Below are 23,911 nucleotides of genomic sequence, written 5' to 3' on the forward strand. Positions count from 1 at the left end.
ATGTAACAACAGCTAGCTAGTTGGTGTGGAATTTGTTATCACTTGGGTCATGAAAGCAGCTGATTCATGTTCTGAAGGACGGTACTTTTAAAAATAGCATCACTGTTAGGGGTGGTGAACTGACCAAAAGGAAACTTTGCCCAAAGTTGGATTCTTAACACATCAAAGTATTTTTTTTTACCTGAGCAGTTGACAACAACAACCAGACTAACATCTTTTCAGAAAATCTGGTAATGAATAAATAAGCAATTTGAATACGGTAACTTTCTCAGCACACTGGATTAAAGTGCAAACAGAAGTTACTTTCTAGTTTACGTGATGTAATTTGCAGGTTTTAAGTGAAATGTCTTCAATCTTACTTGTTTAAATCTAAATAGCAATGAGTGCATATACTTTATTATGGCTATCACCATCAGTTTGGACAATTGTGAAAATAGATGACATTAGTTGACGAATCAAAATGGTTAAGAAAATTCTACGTATAAATGGAATTCAAGACTCCATGACACAAAAATATATTAGGGGTTGAATATTTAATCCACATGGAGTTTCTATTTTCTCAAGAACTTACACAAATCAAAATATTTCTGCAACATTTGCTTTTGATGGCACCTATAATGATTTTGGCAACTACTTGAATTTTGGAATTTAAAAGGGTCTGCGCCCTTCATGAATATCAAGCTTTTTCATTCATTTGTACAAACTGACTTCATATTGCATAAACACGAAAGTAGCAAACTGCTCTCGTTGTTTCCCAATAAGATACACCAAATAGTTATTTTTCACATAGACACTGCAGCTTTATGTTAGTCATTCAATAACAATTTGTGCTGTGCATATACAGCAAACTATGCCAAAATAAAAATGAATTCAATCCACAAATTTGAGTTATCCATTAATCATATCAGAGTCAGTCAAATGTGGCAATATACATAATTGTGTCTATTTTTACTACACTGCAATAGACTTCGATGTATACTATACCAATTTCTGCAGACTTCATCCTCCTCCTTCAACTATGTTGCTCTAATAAGGTGCTGGGAACCACAGACATCCATTGATCCATGATTATACTTGGCAGAGTACTGCAATGGTTTACCATTGCTCTCTGCAGCTTGGCTGACCAGGAAACACTCCCGCTCTTACTACCTGCTGTCAGGCATACTGGAAGAATTTACAGAATGATAATCAACTCGAACACACCTTCTTTGGCCATCAAGTCCTACAGTAGCATTTGAAGTCGGAACATTTGGCCCAGAAACGGGAATGCTACCACTGTGCCACATGACCACCGCAGACTTCAGCAGGTCGTACAAATGGAAAATTCCATTGTGAAAAAAAAACATGAAAAAATTTACATTGTGTTAATTTTCCAAATACAAACTGAATTGTGGAGGAACACAGTTCCAGTGCATTCAAAACCTGTTGAGCTTGATTTAACTCAGGCTTGTCCAAGGTATGGCCTGGAGGCTGGATGCATCCCACAAAGTCCCTCTAGGCAGCTCTAGGAGCCAGTTTTCAAATTTCTGTCAAGGTGGTGAGTTTCAATGGAAGATTCTATATAAATCTGCTCCTCCAATCACAGTTCATCTCTTTCCCATGTTTGCTGCTGATGGGATCACTAATCAGCCTCTCAGCAGCAAATAAGGGAGGGAAGTCGTGTGACTGGAGGAACAGTGAACACAAGGATGGTGAGTGTGCCAAGGGAGCCCAGGGAGACAGGTACATTGGACCAGAAGAGGACGCAGTTTTGGCAGGCCAGGGAAGATGGTGTTGTGGTGATTGCGTGGGAGTGACTGACTGTACTGATGGGAGCACGACTGAGGGGGGTGTATATTGTTCTGCCAAATATGCAAATGTGCCCCCCACAGCATTCTCCTGCTCCCCACAAATGGGCAAAAAGGTTGTACAAGCCTGATTTAATTAGTTGTTATTGACATAGTGCAGCTACACAGCTTACAAAGACAAAATTTTATTAGCCATTTGAACTAAAAAGGTCAGGCAATCAAGGTCAAAGCAGAAGAATCGCAGGCACTGTTGGCAATGTTTTTGTGACAAATATAGAAAGAAACTCTCGACACAAAGGGATTCAAAGGCACTGTGTATTTTAAATATTTATGGAAACCAAAACGTGAAAGCCAAATTTACAGATCTATTACAACTGTGCAAATTATCGCAAAGCTCAGACAGGTTTTATTAACAAATTTGAAATCTTTTTTTAAAAATCTGTTTTAACATATCCTATTAAGGAACCGTAAGTGATTTTATTGTAAATCTGGATGACCTTGAAGACTATTAAGGAAGCACAGGGCTATAAAGCAATCACCACGTTGCCATGCCAGTCATCCACACATTTTTACAGGTGCTGTGAAAATGTATTCTCCAGAATTGATGAAAGAAATGCAAAGATTGTAGTAACTGCATAAAAACTATCCAAATACTTGATAGATTCTACTTTGATAACATATTTTTTCTATCTTAGCTGACTGTCCTTCTTGAGTTAATTTAAAATATTTCACAAATATGTTATGTAAAAATGTATTATGTTCAAGGAAATATTATGGACTATTACAAATGCATTTTATGTCTCACAATAAATGCCCAACAACTCACCCTCTTCAAAGGGGATATAAACATTAAGCCACTTTGGATAAGTTCAAGTACTTCAGGCTTGCAATTTTCCAGTAGGAGATTACATTTCCTGCCAGATAGAGCTGTTGAAATCCACACAGTCACTTAGAGCCTGGTGTGTGGTCATGTAGTATCAATAACAGTCTCACAGCAGGCCATCATATTCATGAAAGCCAGGAGAATGTTAGTATTTTGGAGTGTTTGAGTCAGGGTGCTGTAATATTTGCAATACTCAAACCCCAAAAAACAGCATTCTTCCTGCTACAAGCATTCAAAGGAGGTTTTTTTCTCAAAATTCATAACTTGAGATGACATGCATTTACCGCAATCGTTTATTTGATTTAGAACTTCCAAGTATTAATATCTGGCTTCAGTCTTAGTGATTATAGTTTGAAATTCAAATCTTCACATCCCTTTTATATAACTGCAAGGTAAAGCTTTACATCAAAGTCTCAACTTATATAAAAGCAAAATACTGCAGCTGCTGCAAAATCTCAGCAAGTCAGGCAGCATGTACAGAGAAAGAAAAAGTTGTCACTTCAGGTCTGTCACCTTTCATCAGGTAACTATTCCTCAAGAAACTTGTTTTCAACTCAGGCCAATGGCTGGGGAAGGGTTTCACCAGATTGTGCTACATCGCTAGCCCACTCTACTCAACTTGCAGATGTAACCACACTGTAGCCAGAAAAGCAAGACCCACTGCAGCGAACAATGACTGCACTATACACCCATTTACTTTTACATACATTTGAGACACACCTGAATCACCAAATGCTCATTCAGCTTTCTGTCACCGTAATTCATAGTTTACACATACAGCTGACATTGTACATGCCACACAGCTTCAAACTACAGACACTCAAACTACAGCGCTGGCGAACAGCAAAACTGCTTTGCATTGTACTTCATTTATAGGTAATTATTTCATTGAACAAGGCCATTTGTTCCCTTACACTATGTAATGAAACAAGGTTAATCAATAAGGGGCCTATGGGCAAGAGTAATCGTAACATGATGAATTTCACGTTGTATTCAAGTAATATTTAAGTCCAAAATTAGAATACTAAACTTAAATAAAGCCAATTACATAGGTACAATGGCTGTATTTGCCAAGATAAATTGGGAAATTAGACATTAAAAGATTAATGCAATAGATAAGCAATGGCAAACATCTCAAGAAATATCTCATAGTTCTCAATGAATATTCATTCATTTCTGAGAAATAAAAACTCCATGGGATGTGTTCCACCCATGGCTCAATAATAAGGTTAACACTAGTTTTAGATTAAAAGAAGAAATTTATTGTAATGTCAAGAAAAGTAAGCCTAAGGATTCAAAGAGTATAAGAAACTAGTAAAGGATGATCACAAATTTATACAGAGGAAGAAAATAGAAAAAGATTAAACTAGCAAAAACATGACATATTTAGAAATGCAATATGGATTGGAAGAGTTTTTACGAGTAGCTAAGTTTACAAGCATATAGTAGAGGTCAAGAAAAGTAAATGTGGGTCCCTACCAGCCTGTGACAAGGGAAATTATGATAGCGAACAAGCAAATGGGACAGGCATTAAAAAAAAGTATGTGGTGTTTATTTTCACAGTAGAAAACGGAAAAGAAATCCAGAAATAATAAGAAATCAAATATCTAATGAGAGTGAACTACCTAAAGTAATTAGTAAAGAACAAGTACAAGAAATTAATGGGATTAAAAGCTGATGAATCACCTTGGGTCTGCTGGATTCTAAAAGAGGTAGCTAGAGAGAGCTGATGTACTGGTTTCCTAGGTTTGTGAACAGTCCCAGTGGATTAGGAGTTAGCACAGAAAAGAAGAGAGAGAAAAAACAAGAAATTACAGACCAGTTAGAATGACATCAGTCATCAGGAAAAAGCTGGAATCCATTATTAAAGAAGTGGTGACAGGACACTTAGAAAATCATAATGCGATTAGGCAGGGTCAACCTGATTTCGTAAAAAGCGAAAACATGCTTGACAAGTCCATTAGACATTTTTGAGCCATTATCAAGCTGGTTAAAAGGGAACTAGAGGTTATAGTTGGATTTTCAAAAGCATTTGATAATTTGCCAATGAAAGGTTGTTGCACAGGGCCCAAGGGATTGAGAGTAATAAATAAGTAACACAGAGGTTTGATGAAAAGACAGAAAAGGAATGAAGAGGTAAGTTTTACACTGGCAGGTTGTTAGTATTGAGATGTTATAAAGACCTATTTTGGGCATCAGCTACTTGTAATTTATGTTCATGACTTAGATGCAGGAACAGAGGGCAATATATCCACGTGTGCTGACAATACAAAGCTAGTTAGAAAAGCAAGTCGCAAGGCCACAAGGAATGGGTTAAGTGAGTGGGCAAGAAGATAAAGTATAATGTGGAGAAATGTGAGAGCTTTTTTCAGGTAGAACAGAAAAACAGTTTTAAAAAAACAATGAGAAACTATTAAAATTGATTATAAAGTAGAATACTGCGGATGCTGGAAATTGGAAGTAAAAACAGAAAATGCTCAAAATACTTGGCAGGTCAGGCAGCATCAATGGAGAGAGAAGCAGAATTAGTGTTTCAGGTCAATCATTTTCGATAAGAACTGAAAAATATCAGAGATCTAATAAGTTTTAAGTAAGAGGCAGATGGGACAAGGACAAAGATCAATCTGTGATAAGATGGAAGACAGAAGAGATTGAATGACAAAAGAGCCTTACGAGGCCAAAGGGAATGGTGATGGGTCAAGAAACAAAACGCAGGATTTGCTTAGAGCAGGTATGCTACTGTTCGAAAGTGAAGGCAAGAGAAAATATCTGCAGATAACTTCTGAAGTTAATTTGGCAGTTCTGGCAGAAGATACACAATGTAGATCAACAAAATGCTGGAAGACATTAAATGTGACCACTAAGTGAGAGAGGAAGATTTTCTTCTAACTAGTGTTGATGTGAACTGGCTTAAAATCATATTAAAAGGGCAAGTATTAAAATGTCTTCATTCTTTCAAGGATGAGGATAGGGAAAAGTCAACCAGGTCCTCTTTTCTTTTTGAAACTCTTATTTTTTTTAAGCTAAGATAACGATACCCAGTCAAAATAAACATTGATTTCACCTAAGTTTTGCTAGATACAACATCTTCCAAATTCATTAGATTATTCAAAATGAATAAAGTTATATTAGTTGTAATCATTACTAATCCAGATTTTGGCAAGAATATACTAGCACTGAAATATTTTGTACTAAGAATCCCATTTGGGATAAACATTTACAAACAGAGGACCAGATTTTGCCGCTATAATGACAACAGAATTGTCAGAACTCTGTCACTCTATTGTGAAATTTACAGCAACTTCTGGGATGCACACATATGCAGATAAATACGGAAATCCAGATGTTGTCAGGTGATTTCCTGCACCTCCATAGGGTCAACTGAAATCTTCACCAATGGAAGTCAATTAGAAATCATTGAATTTTCAGTTTATACAATTATTCTTGCTGTAAAAACCCTCAAAAGAAGTTATGCTTTGTTGAGTGAAGTGTGAATGGGCTTTCAGCATTGTGCTAAAATTATTACTGAAAAGCTTTTCTGGTCCTGAAAAGCTAATTTATATTTATGGAATGTTACATTTCTCAACTTCATAACTTAAAAAAAACAACTATGAACTTAATATTTTATGTTCTACTTTAATCCCACGTCTACCTCCTAGTCTTCATTCTGCTAGCAAAATGGGGGTGGCACAGTGGTTAGCACTGCTGTTTTACAGGGACCCGGGTTCAATTCCCGGCCTGGGACACTGTCTGTGTGGAGTTTGCACATTCTCCCCATGTCTGCATGGATTTCCTCCAGGTGCTCCAGTTTCCTCCCACAGTCTGAAACACATGCTGGTTAGTTAAGTGGACTGGCCATTCTAAACTCTCCAACAGTGTACCCAAATAGGTGCTGGAGTGGCGACTAGGGGATTTTCACAGTAACTTCACTGTAGTGTTAATGTAACCCTACTTGTGATTAATAAATAAACTTTAACTTTTGCTTTCTGTAATAATATAAAAAATGGAATGATAAAACCTGTTACTTCTTGCTTTGTTGTCTGAGAATTCATTAGTGGATTGGTTGCTTAACCTAGTCGATGACATCCCAGCTGCCGGATACCAGCGATCCCCTAATACGTTAGGAATTAACATTAGGAAGGTAAAATCCACAGAGTTCATTAGATCTTTATCAGCTGAGTTCTGGAGCAAGCGCTGTCACTTTGCTGCTGATTGCACAATATGGGTCCTTATATACTTCAACATTTTACTTGGCAGTTCCTTTGCTGTAATCAGATCAGACATTTTCTTCTTTAATGCCCAGAATTTGTCCAACTACCAAATAAAATCAACAAGCTCAGCGATCTGATTTTTTCCCAAAGCATTTAGAAACTTGAGAGCTCCAAGCTGTCCCATTCAAACCATTATAGACAACTTTCAACCAGCTCCATCTGCTGGCAACAAAAATGTTTTCCATCAAAACTACAATTGTACCTCTCCAACATTATAAACCAGTTTAGTAAAAAAGATGTTGGTACAGTGCATGTAATTTATTTTTAAAAAAGAACTGCTTTAATTCTCAAATTTTACTACATGCTACTCAGATTTAGATTTTAAAAGTAAACATTTGAGCAGAATTTAACTTGAGTTTCACCGAGCATCGAAACTCAGGCAATGGATGCTGCTATTCAAGATTCAACCAATCACACAAGGCAATAAGCCCATTTGGACTTTTCTTTTAATAGGTACTTAGCAGCTGAAATAGGAATGCCAATCGCAAAGCACATTGAGGCATTAGCAGAACTGTCTTCCATAGAAGATGCTTGGTTTAACAACACTGTCACAACAGCTGAGTCAATGACACAAAGTTCAATTAATATGTCAGCAGCTTGGTATAATCCAACATGCAACATTTATGTACAAACTTAATCCTGAGTCAAGCGTTATCCACATAAGGTTGCAGAAAACAAACGGACCTCTGCTTTGCTGTACTCAGTGACCTGCCTAAAGGTATGTTGTCATTCAACGCAAAAAGTTTTTTTAATTAACATATGAATTTTATTACATTTAGAAGAGCTGAAAAAAAAACTTGTGTGTTGCTTTTCTCATCTTTACTTACTTGGCTTCTCAACCAAAATGCATTTTCAGAAATGGGCCCAAAACAAGAGGCAGCCATTTAAGCCTAATTGCCTCTTTGGCATAATTGTACCAAGACAAGTAAATTATGTTGAGTTTTCTCTTTTTTTTAAACCAGTAACACAGTGCAATTCTGGTGGAAACAGTCGGCCAGCACAAAATATCAGGGAATTTTAAACACAAGTGAGTTATGTCTAAAACCACTTGCATTCATGTTTTCTGTAATCTTTTAAACCATCTGGATTAGGGTGCCCACTTCAACTGCCTACTTCCAAGCCAAAATTGCAAGATTTCACTGCTAAAAATCCACGTTGTCAAAGCTTTTCATCCAGCACTCATCAGGACAAATGCAAGAATCCCAAATTTCAAACAAGCTCAACAATTTATACTAGAGGATGAAAGAGTGCTGGCTGGTTGGCAAGTTAATTCTGACTGGCCGAGCGTTGCCATGGAGAAAGCTACAGGGAATTACCGGCTCCCAAAGTTCCAGGCTTATTTTCAAGATGGGTCCGATCTAATGTGCTCCCTAACAAATCAACTAATGGGTTTTCCATTACTTAGACTTAAACCCACAAGCCTACCATCATCTACCAACATACACGTTAGGATTCATATAGCTCCACATGCTATAAGATTGGCCTCATCAGCAATTATTCACCTTGCAAGCTTGAATTAGAAAACAAAGCTATCCTGAAGGACAATGGCCATCTTAATCTGATCACTGTTTGCTGCATATCACTCAAAATTGCAAAGGAGTCAAAAACTGACACTTTGGAACTGAAAAAGTGCCTGATCCACCTTAATGTACTCTGGAAAGGAAAAATAGCTCAAAATTTGAACAGATCAAGCAAGCTGCTTGAACTGCTACTATCCAATGGCTACACAAGTTATATTTTTCACTAACAGGATGCTGCCATTAGTCCAAAAAAAATTCTCCGACCATACAATTGAGCAACGTGCTGTATGAATTTCAATGCTGGTGCAAGGCCAGGTACATTGGCCATATGTCCCAGCAATTGGATGGAGATCAAACAGATGCAGATCCAAAGCAGGAGACGGCAAGATCAAAGATTAGGTGAATTTTATAGGAAGAAATGAAGGTCAAAAAACCAATGGGTTTATAGAGGGAACAGTATGAGGTTGGAATGGCTGAGGCATGGTTATTAATGCTTGGTGCAGGGAGGTGGAAATGCACCAGAAGAGAGAGTAAGAAGAGCAGAATGTTGTGAGGAAGGAGGACATTGTAAAGGTATGCAGGGGTTTAAAACACTATTTTGAATTTGTTGTTTGTTGTGACAAGAAAATGTTGTTTGTGACTTCGATGAGGGTAATTTCAGTGCTGGGGATCACACATGATTTGAGAGCTTGTAGATTGCACGGAAGATGGACGTGGATCTGGAATGCAAAAGAGTCTCTCCCTCTACGACACTGAAGTGTCAGCCGATATTCTGTGTCTTGGTCCTGGAGTGAGACTTACGCTGACACTTCTGTTTCATCTTTCAGCTATATTTCTGATTATGTCTATTAACCATTTCCACAAAGTTCTCAAATTTGAATAGAATATTCAAGCCCCTAGCATTTTAGAGTTCAACAACCGTTTCTTTTAAAATATATAATCTAATAGAGATAAGTGGTTGCCTCACCCACACATTTGACAGGAAGGTTCAGGACAGCTCCAATTTCAGTGCACCATATAGCATCTCACCACTCTTTCATGGGCATCGCAAAACCAAACTCTGAAACACTTCAGCTTTGATAAATGCAAGTACATTTTCGATATGGAAGAAGTTTTTATACCAACTAAACTTCCAGTTTGTATCGTTGGCAATGGCAAGAGTATAAGCCAAAAGATTCCAGCATCCGCAGCAATTTGCTTTTATGGCAGAAGTATAAAGTTACATTAAGCACTTTAGTCTGCAACCTAAAAGACCTCATGGTAAGAAAGATATCCAGTCAAGAAACTGTTGGCTATTTAATACAGTTTTCTACAAGATATATTGTGTGAACTTCAATCAAGGTCAGTTTTGACTAGCCAGATCTCAAAAGATATTATTTGGAAGATACAAGCCATTTACCTCAATTGTTAATTCTTACCTCCACATGGGAATAATCTTTTGGGATTGGCTTGATAAAGGAACTTTGACGTTTGCTTTGATCTTCCTTAAATCTCTTCAAGGACAATCTTCTTTTCAAGTCCCATTACAAGCTAAACCTATGGATATAATATGGAAGTCCAAAGTTCAGAGTCTAGTTCAGAACCGACAGTTGCAATTGTAGGCCTGGTGCAACCCATATTAAAGATCTGGCATCAGTGGAGCAGATTTGTATCACACAGGTTAAACACTACAACTCAGAGAAAATTAGCATATTAGGTTTTTTTTATTGGACCAGTTGAATGGTCAGCAGGATTGGATTTGTACATCTAAGGAACAAACTCTCCAGGACATTAAAAAATACTCCATTGCACAAAGCTCTCCCCAGAGTCCTGGTCAATACTTATTGCTCATCACAAGCAGACTATCTATTAATTATTATATTGCTGTTTCTGGGAACTTCACTCAAACAGACTGCCATGCGTCCCACATTACAACTCTAAAACACTCCAGAGATCCGTAGTTCATCCTGCTGTTGTGAATGATGCTACATAAATGAAAAGCTTCTTTTTTCGTTCAGTGATTTGAGCACATATTTACGATGCTGCAGGATCACGAGATTCCATCTTTTGAATGAGACATTAAACAGCAAGTCCACCCTCCTCCTCAAAATAAAAACACAGCACTTCAGCCCACTGCTGTTATAAACTTCCACTCCATCTCCAACTCTCTTTTGACTTTAAGATTCTTGAACATGTTGTTGCCTCCAAAATGTATGCCTGCTTTTCCCAGAACTCCATGTCTGAATCCCTCCAAACTGGTTGCTAGCCCTGCCACAGTACCAAAACAGCTCTTACAAACTCACAAATAACGTTCTAATGGCTAAAAGATAACCTATTCTTCCACTTCTTTCTTCACCTGCTTGCAGCTTTAGACACAAATGACCATACTACCTTCCTCCAACACCTCCCCACTGTCATCCAACTATGGAACTGCGCTCACCAAATCCATTCTTAATCATAGTTCAGAGAAGCACCTACAACAACTTCTCTTCCCACTCTCAGACTGTTATTCGTGGTATTCCCCAAAAGATCTATCCTTAGTCCCTGCCCATTTCTTATTTATATGCTACCCCTTGGCAACATCATCTGTTTTCACATGTATGCTGCTATCTCATCACCACCTCTCTTGACCCACCAGTGTCACTAAGTGTTCATTCTGTTTATCTGACATTCAGTGTTGGATGAGCAGAAATTTCCTCCAAATAATACTGATAATCCCAAACCCATTGTCTTCAATCCTTGCCACAAATTCAACTTCTGAGCCATCAAATCTCTCCATGGTCTTGTTCTTCCCATTTTTAATTTCCTCTATCTATTCAACACTCCTGGATAATTTTCCTCTTTTGATTCCCTTGAGTTTTCCTGATCATAATTATTCTTTCAGCAGCTAAGATTCAAGCTGTCAAATCCCCTCATGAAAAATACTCTGCTTCTATTCTTGCTTTAAGATGCTTTTCAAAGCATGTCTCTTTCTCAAGCCTTCAGTCATCTGCCCCAATATTAATCACCACCTGTGATTTGGTGTCAAATTTTGTTTTATAAAGCTTTTGTGAAGTGCCTTACGATGTTTTATTACATTAAAGGTGTTATGTAAATACAAGTTGTTTGCTTCATCAGATAGACATAAAGGATTCTAAGATCAAGGACTTTTTTTTGGTCCGAACATTAACTAATCTCAAACAGATGATCTGGTCATTTATCTGACAGCAAGTCAATCAGATGCAGCATTTGCCAATTAAAACAAGTGATTCAGCTTAAAAGTACTTAATTAGCTGCAGCACACCCTGATGATATGTAAGGTACAATACATTCCCAAGATCTTTCATTATTATCTTTAAGCCATGCATCCCACAAGAAAAGCACAACTTCAGACAACATCCATATACCATCTTATGGAAGGATATGTGAACACATTGTCTGCTGATAGATCCAGGCTTTAATAGCTGTTGGGTCTTAGAAAAGTAAGCAGTTGCTGCTGAAATTATACACTTCCAATTGATTTAATCAATGTTCAAAGATGGTCTTGCATTTGCCCATGTGGTGAATTTAAAACTATTTCAGTGAGTTAACTGGTCAGGAGTTATACACAGTGCCTACTGACAACCTGGCAAGAGCTAAAAATATACAACTGTTAGTCAGAAATTGTTCATTAGCTAACAACCATTCCAGGCGTGGAGGTAAAGTAACTCCAAGATTCAATACCTGGCAATAATGAACGTGACCCCAGTCAATCCTCTGTGCCAGATTAAATAATCCAGTACCACAGTCAGACAAAACCACAATCCTTCAGGGCATCATTGATGACTAAGCAGCCAGGCTTGTTCATTGATCTGGAAGTCAAATGGTCACAAGAAGTGGATGGGAACAATGCACCTTTGGAGGAATATTCCAGGTATATTTCAGCAGAAAGGCATCCAGGTGCCTTGAAAGGTAACCAGTTGAAGCCCAGCATTACACAGGTTCCCAAACTCTAACTGAGCCCATCTTTCCCTTTAGACTAGGGCATGTAGGGTCTTCACAAAGTAAGTGATTTTCTATGCCATATCGGATCATTTCTATGCCTAACCTCAAAAATAGCCCCAAAGATGCTGAGGGATTTTGACAGGATGGAGGTGCAATGGATGTTTCCTCTCATGGGAGAATCTAGAATGAGGGGTTTAAAAATAAGTCGCTCATTTAAGACTGAGATGAAGAAAAATTATTTCCTGAGTGTTGACAGTATTTTTTTAAATTCATTTATGGTACATGGGCGTCACTGGCTGACCAGCATTTATTGCTCATCCCCAGTTGCCTGAGGGCAGTTGAAAGTCAACCTCATTGCTGTAGCTCTGGAATTACATGTAGGCCAGACAGGTAAGGATGGCAGATTTCCTTCCCTAAAAGACATTAATGAACCAGATTGGTTTTTCTGACAATGGTCAACAGTAGATTCTTAATTCCAGATAGTTTTTATTGAATTCAAGTTCCACCATCGACCGTGGTAGGTTTCAAACCCAGGCCCCCAGAACATCAGTTAAATTCCTGGATGAATAATCTAGCGATAATACCCCTAGGCCATCACCTCACCAGTCTCTGGAACTCACTTCTTCGAAATGGTGGAAGCAGAGTCTTTAGATATTCTTAAGGCAGAGCTAAATAGATTCTTGATTGATAAGGGCATGAAAGGATATTGGGGGTAGGCAGAAATGAGGGGTTGAGACTACAAATCAGCAATGATCTCGGCGAATAGAGGATCAGGCTCGAGAGGCCTACTTCTGCTCCTAATTTGTATGTATGTCAGCTTCAGTGTGACCTATAACCCACACAAGGCATGGATTTCGGATTAGAATGTCAGTAATAGTATCAACGTGTCATTTTCATTCTGAGATGTGGGCATTACTTGCAAGGTTGCCATTTACTTCCTAAAATAAATGCAAAAATACTGTGGATGCTGGAGATCTGAAATAAACATCAAGTGTTGGAAAATCTTAGCAAGTCTGGCAGCATCTGCGGAGGGAGAAACAAATTAAAAGACAGCACAATGACACAGTGGTTAGCACTACTGTCACACACCGCTTAGAACCCAGGTTCAATTCCAGCCTTAGGTGACTGTGAGGAGTTTGTACGTTCTCCCGGCGTCTGTGGGAGTTTTCTCCAGGTGCTCTGGTTTCCTCCTACCGTCCAAAGATGCATAGGTAAGGTGAATTGGCCACGCTAAATTGCCCCTTAATGTCCAAAAATGCGCAGATTAAGTGGATAGTAAATGCACAGGGTTACAGGATCCGGACTTGGGGCCTGGGTAAGATGCTCTTTCAGAGTCAGTGTCAACTTGATTGGCTGAATAGAATTCCAACAGTGCAGAAGGAGGCTATGGAGTCCAATAGGATTCCAATGCCAAGAAATTTACTGTCCATTCATAGCTGTCCTGCTGTAGTCCAAATGGTAAAAATAGGGAGATACAGCTACTCAATACAATTGAGTAGGTTGCTAGGACACTTTGATGTGGAATTGGATTTGTGTCCCACAAATCAGATGCTCTTTCCTATAAAAGGACATTGGTAAGCCAGCTAGATTATTTTTTAAATGACAACTCCAAAAGCTTTTTATTTCCAGATTACTTTTGAAAAAACAACCAAATGCAAACTCTCAAGCTGTATTGGAGAGATTTGAACCCAGTCTGTGAATTATTAATTCAAATCTGTGAATTACTTGCCCAACAACATAACTACACTAACAAAAATATTATTGTATTGTAGGGCCATGTCAACCAGGCACTAGCCAAAATTGTACCTACAATCAACAGAGAGAAAGAAGACTTTTATTCCCATCATTCTGAGCTGGGCTTAACCAAATACCAAAGGTGAAAGGACAGTCTAATTCACTAACATTTTAAACAGAATATGGACACTTGTCTGTAGACAGTTGTAATTATTGTGAGGAATTGATGGCAGCTAAACAAACAGGAGGTTTATTTAGGAAAAACAATTAAATACATATAACAGCAATAAAACAGCTTCTGAATTCAACATCTCCTGGACTCCAACTGTCAATTCTAACTATCAAACAATCACCTCCCCGCAGTTGGTCTGATGGGTCATGTGACCCCCAATAACACCCCACCCTTCTCCCCAACAAGGGGCACATCGCCACATCCCTTCCCCTTCAACTTATTTTACAAGAACAATAGAACTATTTACACATCACACAGCAAGTGGAAGGAAAACTTAGTGAGGACGGAAAAAAAAACAGCTGCAACAATAATTTAACAATAATAATGGCAATAGCGACTTTAAAATGGCTTTTCTGGCTGAGAATGGAGCATGCTGGGATTTTTGGTCAACTTATAATTAAAACCAGATGCAGGTCATAATGATGCTCTGGTCTGGGAGCTGTGATCTGTAGCTTCCTGTGTTGACTAAATAAGGGTAGTTGTTTACATTCAAACTGACATTGTGGCATCGGATTTTATTACTGTTATGTATGGTACATGTCAAATTAACAAAGTGTAATGATGTAGTTTGAAAGTAATTTCAGTGGAAGTTTAAGCCTTGTGATTGGTTTCTGATTACATAGTTGACCAGATGACAGAGAATCTTCTGGAAGCAAGTGGAGGATTGTGGATAAAAATACACATGCAGTCTTTGTCGGCGGTAACTTGAAAGAGACCAGCCATCATAAGGAGAAATGTACCCTGAAGGATTTTTCTGAAGGAGAGAGAGAGAGAAAGAGATAGATTCTCCAGAGGATATTTCTTGGCCAAGGTTTTCCGAAACCCAATAGTATTTAGTTATAGTATATAGTAACTAGTATATAGTTAAAGTTGACGTTCAGTTAAAGTTAATATGCAGTTTAAGAGTTAAAGTTCAGTTGAAAGTTAACGTTCAGTTAAAGTTCACTAACAAGTTAATGAATTGCAACTGTTTATGTTTTAGTTGGTATCAGAAGTGTTAAATAAAGAAATTGTTGATCTACTGTCCTTGTTTGTCTCATTAAACCGGAATGCTTGGAAGGTGTTTAAATTAAAAGCCGAGTAACAACAGTCTCTCAAAAAATAAGTCTGTTTGGCAATTTTCTAACTCATTGAGAGTATCACAATACTTTAACAGATGTTTCATCGATCAACGTACTTTCATCTGAAATGCCTGCAGGAAAGCTTCCAGTTTGTACAGGTGCTTTAATGCCGGTAACCTCTTCAATTGCCACAGGAATGTTACTTGGCCCCTCCTCACCGTTGCTGGATTTGGTTCCACTAACAAGCAGAGCAGGGACAAACTGCTCACTTGGTACTGTGCATAGTTCTTTTCTCCTCAGGTGATCCACATACTTGTTCATTCTCTTCCCTTATTCGTCAATTATATAGGACACTGGACTGGTCTTGGCTATGATCATCCCAGGAACCTTATTTGGACCAGTATTGAAATTTCTTACGTAAACCGAATCGTTTACCTGAAAAATTCTCACAACTTTGGTGGAATCATGACATCTCTTCTGTGTGTTTTGTTTAGCTTCAATTCTCCCCGCCAAATCTGGAAATTTTGGATAGACACTAGTCCAAGGATGCCTTCCCATAGGCAATTCAGCATGGGTAACTTCTGTAACGGTCTGAGGAGTTATTCTGTACGTTAACAGAAAATGGGCTATTTGAAGTTGTAAAGCACAGAGCATTTTTTTTTCATGGTAGATTTAAATGTCCGGATGGCTTTTTCAGGTAAGCCATTTGAGGTGGGTAGTAGGGGACTGTTACATGCTGAATCCCATTGGTTTGCACGAAGTGTTGATGTTCTTCATTTCTAAGTGCAGTCCTGTTGTCAGAGACCAGAACTTTAGGCAACCCATGTGCGGCAAATGCCTGCCATAGTTTATTAATTATGGCTTAGGATGTCATGGATTTCATCTCCTGAAAATCCAACCAGTTTTGAATGAGCATCAATAATGAAGAGAAACATACTGCCCAGGAAGGGATCCACAGAATCAATATGGAGTTACACCCACATCCAACCTAGCCATTCCCACAGGTGCACAAGATCGAGGGCGGGAAACTTTGCTATACTTGACACTGTTCACAATGTCTAATGAGGTCGAGTCTTTATGGATCCCTGGCCACCACACATAATTCTGGGCTAATATTTTCATCATGCTGGGATGTACATAGTGCGATTTGTGTAATGTTTTTCGAGCAGGAGCAGGAATGACAACCCTGTTCTCCTAACAATAGTACCCCATCCTCACAACTCAGCTCATCCTTTCTGATCTGGAACGGTCGAAATTGTTTGGACTTGTCATGATGTCCATCCGAGTCAAGACAGTAGGTCCCTTTGTGTCCACAACTTGGATTTGTTGTGTCGATATAGCTAATGTGTCAAGAAAGTTAAGGGCAAGCACAATTTCTTGGGACAGTTTTGGTGGTGGAATACTTTGTGACAAAGGGAGGTGGCTTAAAGCATCCATATTGGTAATGTGGGTTGCTGACGTATGTTGGAATGTATAGTCATATACCACCAAAAGCTGAAGTGGGGGAGGGGAATGGCTGTGAACCCTCTCAGCAACCGTAACAGTGGTTTGCAGTCAGTAATTATTATAAAGTGCTGCCCGTAAATATACTGATGAAACTTTTTTATCCCAAAAAAAAGCTAAATCTTCCTTTTCGATCTGGGAATATGCCCTCTCAGCATCTGTTAGTGTTCTTGAAGCAAAAGCAATAGGTCTCTGTACACCATCTTCATGTCTGTGGGACAACAGTGCCCCTATTCAGAAGGACAAGGCATCACAACTCAGCTCTATTTCCTTTACAGAATCAAAATGGACCAAGAGGTTTGAAGACTGCAATGTCATTTTAATTCACTTAATGCTTCTTTTTGCTGTTCTTTTGAATGCCATCTTTGCTACTCCCCAATAAGCGCTTGTAAAGACACCCTCAACATGGACAGGGGATAAACCATCCATAACAATTTATCATCCCCAAGAGTGATTTAAATTCTGATACATTTCCAGGGAAAGGTGTTCCCTGGATTGCCTCGGCTTCCTCTTCTGTAGGATACGTTGACTCTTAATCTCAAATAGAAACTAGAAGCAGGGGTAGGCCATTTGGCCCTTCAAACCTGCTCTTCCATTCATTTTAATCATGGCTGATCATAAATTCAATATCCTGATCCCTCCGCTTCCCTCCATATCCCTTGATCTCTCAGCACTTCTGGTACATTATTCATGTCTTCCTTTGCGAAGATTGAAGAAAAGTACGAATTTAATTCCTCAGCCATTTCTTTATTCCCCATTATAAATCCTCCTGTTTCTGCATTTTTCTCTTGAGCCTTACTTCTTTTTCTTTTAACATTTTCAATAATTCCTCTAAATTTGTCAAGTGTTCTTCAGAAGCTCCCATATTTAATAGATCATCCAAGTAGACAATTACCATGGGCAAGCCCTGTAACAAGCATTCCATAGTACATAGGAATATGGCATATACAAAAGATATTTTGAATGACAGCCAGATATACTGATACAAGCCTTTGTGAATGTTGATTGTTACAAATTTCCTAGATTCCCCCATCTAACTACCTGTTGATAAGCGTAACACATATCGAATTTCGTGCAAGTTAGCTCCTCAGTTAACTTTATACCGAAAATCGAAGATCTCTGTGTGAAGTACTGAGTCAGTTTTGCTGCTTGGTTGATGGTTTCCTTAAAATTTTCTCATTTCCCAATAGTCCAATCTGGCCTAACAATAGGGACGATGAGAGCAGCCTATTCAGAAAACTGCACAGGCTTATTTATTCCTAAGCCTTGCAGCTACTTCAGCTCAGCTTCCACTTCTTTTGTGTAAAGCACTGGGCACTGGACACTGGACAAACTCTACAAAACTTGGGTGTTGCTTCAGGATCAACATAGATCTTTGTCTTGATAAATAAAGGAACGGCATATAAAATCAAAAGGATTATGGTAGAACTTTGTAAATTGTTTGGCATTTGATGATGTTCTGTGGACAATTTTGGGTACTGCACTTTAGACAATATGTAAGAAGTATTATAAAGGGTACTGGCAAAGTACCACAATGTCACCAGGGGCAAAGGACTTCAGTTATGAGAAGTCAGTTATGAGAAAGGAAAGATGGTTCCCTCTAGCAAATGAGTTAACAACTAAAAGGCCATAGGCCCAAAAGTAGTTTTTTTTTATACGTTTATTCGTATCACAAGTAGGCTTACATTAACACTGCAATGAAGTTGCTTTGAAAATCCCCTAGTTGCCACATTCCAGCGCCTGTTCAGAAACAGTGGAGGAAAATTTAGCACAGCCAATACAACTAACCAGCACGTCTTTCAGACTGTGGAAGGATACCAGAGCACTTGGAGCAAAAACACGCAGATACATGGAGAGTGGGCAGACTCCACACAGTGACCCAAGCTAGGAATTGAACCCAGGTCCCTGCTGCTATGAGGCAACAGTGCTAACCACTGTGCCACCTGAGGGGAGACAAGAATTTTTTTTCATTTGAGTTCTCAGTATCTGGAATGTTCTGTCTGGAAAATGTGATGGAAATGGATTCCATTAATTTTACAAAGGGAGCTGGACAGGTACTTGAGGATGAGGAATGTACAGGGTTATGGGCAAAAAGTGGGGACGTTGGGCTGAAATATCTGTTCTTTAAATGACCCAGCACAGGCATGACTGGTGAAATAGCTGCCTTGTCTGCTACAAGTTCCAATAATTCAATGAAAACAAATTAAACAGGAAGAATTTTTATTTAGAAATATTAGTAAGCCTTCAATTTTGAATTGAATGGCCTTTTTGTGCAGTTGTGATGATCATGGTGGAGGATTGAAAAACTTGGAATATTTGACATTTCAAGCACTCAATTCAAACTCTTATCAGGTGCTAGTACTCAATTCAAGCTCTTATCAGGTGCTTTCTCAAGCCCAACACAAAGAATCAGCTTCCAGAGGCAAGTATTTCCCTCTCAGAATCATGATCAAACATAACAAAGCATTTCTGAATGCCATGCCTTGGGGAAACAGTATACATGTCTATTGTGGCTGTTCTTTTATATACAATCCCACCACACTTCATAAGGCAACTAGTATGTCACCGTAGACACTTTGTGCCTGATTGGTTTATTCAAATTTTTTTTAAGTGATATCCCACAGCCAGTTATCAACTCCTCAAACAAGTTTTGAGCTAGGTTGTGGAAGCTTGGACAGCTAGTACAAGTTTCAGTATTGTCCCTGGCAATTCTCACTTCCATAAGCACTTCCTAGATTATTCACGCAATGCTTAATGACTCATTGTACATTAGCATCATCCAGAGGCTTACTGAAAGGACCTCCTTGTAATTGGTACTGGATATTGTGGCTGGATATTGGGATATCCTCCCACTCTTTCAGAAGGCACAAAGCTTAACATCAACCAACGCAATGCCAGAAACGAATCGTTAAATTGCTCTATCATACAGACAACAAATTAATCTACAGAACAGGAGTAATCAATTCTCACCTTGATCGCACTAACAAAATCTTGCCAGAGGACTGTAAATATAATACACTACATCTGGGCAAAATTTCTTTCACTGGGCTTGGCTTCCTCCAAGCTGAATGTCTGCAGCATTACTAAAAATGCTGCAACTATAAAACAAACATAGCTTATTTGCAAATCCAATGCAATGGTTATTCTAGTCAGTTCAACTCCTTTGAACGGTTTTTCAAGTAACAGACTGTGATTCATAATGTTCTCTTCCTAAGTCTATTTCTACTGCGGGTAGATCAATATCTTAACTAGAACACACGCGCACACACACACACACAAAGATGCAGGAGAAGAATCAATGAGGGCCATATAAAACAAGATTATCCATAATAGATTGCATATTAATTAATTGCTGATTATACCATGTTTTTAGAATCGAAAGAATTCCTTTCCTAAGCTGATTTGTTTGTTAGTAATGGACAAATTGACCAGCTGATTTTGAAATGTTTCGGGCAAAGCCAGAGCAAAATAGCCAACTTCGCTAATTTCTTCATCATGTCAGCTGGCAACCAAAGACCAAAATATCCCAGTTTGTCACGTTAGCCTGCAGTTAGTTGATGAATAAAGTTCCCTTCAAGTTACACTTCAGGATTGCTATAGTTTGTCCATTTATATTGAAGTTCTACTTTTCGATCACAAAGATTTGAAATCCTCATTACTGGCTGAAGTTTTGGCAAGTTACTGAAGTAACGTGAAACAGAATACTGTGAAATAAAGTCTACATTGATGTTTAGACGGTGAAAGCACCTTTCTTTAAACTAATTTCTAGAAGCTGCCTGGGAAAAGAGGGAGTGGTAGTCAAATAACTGGCAGCTCTATTAGCCAACCCCTGGACCAGCAGGGAATTTGGAACTGCTGCTCTGTTGAACTACATATAATGTCAAATAAACCAACTTCCTAATTTAACCTTCAGTTCATCTCACCAGAGCATTTATCAGTTCCACCTCTTGGAAGTTTGCAAAAACCATGAAGACATGTACATTAAATTAATTACTTCAAGCAACAGAAACATTTATTGATGTAGCCCCAGGTCATACTAATACAATGCTAACAATACAAGATGATTGAGAGTTTACCGTTCTTGCCAATAAAAAGGGGCATAAGACCTACTCACAGGAATAATCACTGATGTTAAACCTGACAGAATATCGAACGGTAAACTAAAATTTGTAACACATCATTATGATCCAACCTCAGAAGAAACCTACTGAATGAATTTATTTTTCTATCTCCTACAGCAGTCTCTATGCAATCAATCTAATATCAATTATTGTCCAATTAGAGGTAGAATTGTTCTGTGTTCAAGTGGAGAAACCATTTTTTAGATCGTTTCATAAAGTGCCTTTACAGTTAACTTCTTTTAAAAATCAAATAAAATATGAAAATAATTAATGCATACAATAACATACTGAAGTTTCAAACTGATACAAATTGAAAGCAATTATGAACAAACCAAGTTTCCAAAGTGAGCAATTTATTTGAATTCTATTCACTTACAAGTTTTGAACATATTTATTGATATTCCACAATATTTGATGAAAAACTTCAAGAGAAATCCTTAATAAAGTCATATTCCAAAAGAAGTCCACTTCAAAATGCAGCAGAATATCAGCCATATTGCCAGCAAATATTAAACTGGCATTTCACATGAGTGGAGATTTGAATAGTGACACACTTGCATCTCGAATGTCCACGTGCTGTCAACTATGCACAGTTGGGTTTCACACACAAATATGTTTTAAACATTATACAATTAGAGAATCCTACAGTGCAGAAGGAGGCCATTCAGCCCATCGAGTCTGCACTGACCACAATCCCACCCAAGCCCTATCCCCATAACCCCATGCATTTAACCTAGCTAGTCCCCCTGACACAAAGGGGTAATTTAACATGGCCAATCCACCTGACCCGCACATCTTTGGACTGTGGGAGGAAACCGGAGCACCCAGAGGAAACGCACACAGACTCAGGGAGAATGTGCAAACTCCACACAGCTGGGGATTGAACCTGGGTCACTGGCGCTGTGAAACAGCAGCACTAACCACTGTGTCACCCATACTTATGCACTTGACTGGAGCCAAGTTAAAGTAACCATTAGCATAGCTATCCTTTGGCAGATAGGATAATATCTCATCCTGAACACTCTGGAAATATTGATGATAACACAAAATGACATTCAACTGCTCTCTCTCCAAAGATGCTGCCAGACCTACTGAGTGTTTTCAACATCTGCGGTATGTTGTTTTTAATGAAGAGACATTCACATGGATCCTCTTCTTTTGCAAGATCCTGTGTAATACATGCTCCAGATCGACTGCTACTTATGAAGATCCTTTAGGCATTTGCTCCCTGCAAGCACTTGACTGTACATCGTGTTTTCAAGCCTTCTTCAATTATGACTATTTTAGCTCCAATTGTTTGCTGCTTTTCCAAACCAGTGAATCAAGGTTTGACTAATTCCTCTGTTGAGATACAAAAACAAAGGTTTTTCTTAACATACATAAGCTTAACAGTGATATAGAAAAAGCAATATACTCTATAGGCATTTGAACCAAGAATGACAAACTTGAACTTAAACAATCAATTACATTCCAAATACTTTTACAAACATTCTAAATGATTTGCACTATTCAATGGCAAATACTAGGACTTCATTATCAAAAGAAAAAACTTACCACAGGTGTTGAAGGATGATTAGTCAGGTCCATGTTCAATAAGCTGATAAACTGGGTTACCCTCAATTCAGACGAAGTCATTAAAATTTGTAACATTTCAGTCAGGATTGGTTCTTTTGAATTGAAAGCATTTTTCTTGATCCATCATGCCTGAAGTGTGCTAGTACAAGTGTTAGGATGATGGAACTATATCTTTAATACTACAAGTTTTTTTTATTCATTCAAGGGATGTGGGCTTCATTGGCTAGGCCAGCAGTGACTGTCCATCCCCAGTTGCCTTGGAGGTGGTTAGCTCTCTTCATGAACTGCAGCAGTCTACCCACAGTGCTGTTAGGGAGGGAGTTCCAGGATTTTGTCACAGTGATAACGAAGGAACGGCGATATATTTCCAAGTCAAAATGGTGAGTGACTTGGAGGGGAACCTCCAGGTGGTGGTGTTCCCATGTATCTGCTGTTTTTGTCCTTCTAGTTGGTAATGGTTGTATGTTTGGAAGGTGCTGTTTCAGGAGGCTTGGTAAGTTCCTGCAGTGCATCTTGTAGATGGTACACACTGCTGCCACTGTGTGTCGATGGTGGAGAGGATGAATGTTTGTGCAGCTTCGAGTGTTGTTGGAGCTGCGCTCATCCAGGCAAGGGGAAAGTATTCCATCATACTCCTAACTTCTGCCTTGTAATATTTTGAGTACAGTAAGAAGTCTCACAACACCAGGTTAAAGTCCAACAAGTTTATTTGATATTAAGCCCACAAGCTTTCAGAACGCTGTTCCTTCGTCAGGTGAGTGGAGAATTCTGTTCACAAACAGGGCATATAAAGGCACACACAGTTTACAGAATACTGATTAGAATCCAAGTCTTTATAGCTAATCTGCTATTCAAGTCTTAAAGGTGCAGACAACGTGAGTGGAGATAGCATTAAGCGTGCGTTAAAGAGATACGTATTGTCTCCAGACAGGACAGTAAGTGAGACGTTGCAAGTTCAGGAAAGTTATGGGGGTTACAGATAGTGTGACATGAACCCAAGATCCCAGTTGAAACCGTCCTCATGTGTGCGGAACTTGGCTATCACTCTCTGCTCAGCGACTGCACTGTCGTGTGTTGTGAAGGCCACCTTGGAGAATGCTTACCCAAAGATCAGAGGCCGAATGCCCATGACTGCTGAAGTGTTCGCCAACAGGAAGGGAACAGTCTTGCCTGGTGATTGTCGAGTGGTGTTCATTCATCCATTGTCGTAGCATCTGCATGGTCTCCCCAGTGTACCATGCTTCAGGACATCCTTTCCTGCAGCGTATTAGGTAGACAACAT

General features: G+C 38.8%; 1 protein-coding gene across 2 annotated transcripts in view; it reads right to left on the reverse strand.

Annotated features, from left to right (window-relative positions):
• Positions 1-23,911, reverse strand: part of LOC145350078 (juxtaposed with another zinc finger protein 1-like) — a 127,370-nt gene that overhangs the window by 62,249 nt on the left and 41,210 nt on the right. The window contains exon 2 of one of the 2 annotated variants that reach the window (XR_013888160.1): positions 21,409-22,395. The exons of the other annotated variant lie outside the window; for it this stretch is intronic. The gene's annotated coding sequence lies outside the window, so the exon portion shown is untranslated. Of the gene's footprint in view, positions 1-21,408; positions 22,396-23,911 lie in introns of those variants that run through there. 2 annotated transcript variants of the gene reach the window in all.

The sequence above is a fragment of the Carcharhinus amblyrhynchos genome, chromosome 11, assembly GCF_965287045.1.
Source record: "Carcharhinus amblyrhynchos chromosome 11, sCarAmb.v2.hapA, whole genome shotgun sequence".
Taxonomy (NCBI): domain Eukaryota; kingdom Metazoa; phylum Chordata; class Chondrichthyes; order Carcharhiniformes; family Carcharhinidae; genus Carcharhinus; species Carcharhinus amblyrhynchos.